The following is a 1,654-nucleotide window of genomic DNA, read 5'->3' as shown; positions in this document are numbered from 1 at the left end:
CTGGAGTTTAATCATTAAAAAGGGTCGTTAAAAGAGAAGCGAGAGTGAAAAACCCGCTCCCGACGGGCTGCCCCACACACTGCCAGCGGATTGAAAGGCTCCTTCTTGTTTTTGTTCCTTCTGGCCCGTGGCAGATTTGGGGGGGACACAGCTTCATCTCGCTGGCCACATCAAAGCAGTGATTATGCAAATGCACCCACTTTTCTCTCTTTTTTTTTCTTTTTTTTTTTTTTTTTAGGAATTATTTATCACACAATAACCCCCCTGCCAGGGGGGGAAACAATAGATCAGGCTAGATAGCGCTGCTCGCCCGAGGCTGCGGGACCGAGGAGGGGGCGAACCCCCGCACGTTTTATTGGCCTAACCTAATTTCACTAATTCTCTTTTCACACGTTTTGTGGCGTTTTTTTCTCTTTCCTCCCTTCCTTTCGGGGATGTTGCTCCCAGGGCCGAGGTTTCACGCTCCCAGGATCCCGCAGTGGCGGGGGGGGGAGGACACCGGGTGGGATTCATGCACCGTACATTTTATTTAATTAATACATTCAGGCGCCTCCGCTGGTTTTTAATGATTTCCAGGTGTTTGTACCCAGAAGTCCCCAAATGCTCCGGGGCGCATGGGGACGATGATTGAAGGGCCTCAGCATCCCCTCAGCTGGGTCCTCGCACTGGGCACAGTCCCCTGGGCCAGCTGAGGGCTGCTCTGAGCCAAACCCCCGGAGAAAGGAAATTCTGTTCTATTTTTTTACTTTTTTCCCTCAGGAACGGCTTTTTCTGCAAAATCCAGCAGCCTGAACAAGCCCTAAGAGGTTTATCCATCCATCACGCGTTCGGTGCATTCTGTGCCGAGAGCTTAAAGTCAATTATCAGTAAACTTCCACCAAACTTATAGATCTGTAACTCTAGATACATAAATACAGATATATAAAGATATACTGCACCTAATTCTATTTTCCTTCGCGATGTTACCGGCCAAACGAGGAACCCCAGAACAGAAACACCACAAAGAGAGGCAGAGGCTGAGTCGCGCGAGTTTCCGATGGTTCCTGTCCCCTCTGGGATAAAAAAAAGAGATTTTTGTTCAGATCCACTTGTCCCCAAACAGTTTTACACCTAAAGGTGCTTCCCTCTGCCAACCCCACCCTGGGGTTAAGCTGACACGCCCGAGAATCGAGTCTCCTTCTTATTCTGGAGGAAAGAAAGGGGTTTTCTTTTAAGAAGCAAAAGCATAAGCGGTGTTTGTCACTGAAAGACTCTACGAGCAGCTCCTGCCGGAGCCCAGTTTCACCAGAGCCAAGGACAGGTGGTGGCTCCCCCCCTCCCCGGTCCTGTAATTGCCGGGTAAAGCAGAAAAAGCAGCAGCCCCAAAGTTACGAAAATTAGAGATTTTTATTTATATTTTATCAAAAGAACAATCCCTTTGCTCTTCAGCTGTAAATACATACTAGAATAAACTCTGTAAATTATACAAAAAAATACATATTTTCCATGAAATCTTTCTTTATAATAAATAAATGTGAACACGTGTGTGGCTGATCGCTGTAATGTTCCGTGTCTGTTGAGGTTTTCAGTCTGTTGATTTATTTTTAATCTCCTGAAAGAAGGGGGGAGTTCCTCGTCCCCTAAAGGTCGAAATAAATAATGCATGAGGAGGTCC

Source organism: Apaloderma vittatum, unplaced genomic scaffold (genome assembly GCF_000703405.1).
Source record: "Apaloderma vittatum isolate BGI_N311 unplaced genomic scaffold, ASM70340v1 scaffold12014, whole genome shotgun sequence".
Classification (NCBI taxonomy): Eukaryota; Metazoa; Chordata; class Aves; order Trogoniformes; family Trogonidae; genus Apaloderma; species Apaloderma vittatum.
Note: the sequence above shows the minus strand (reverse complement) of the source record.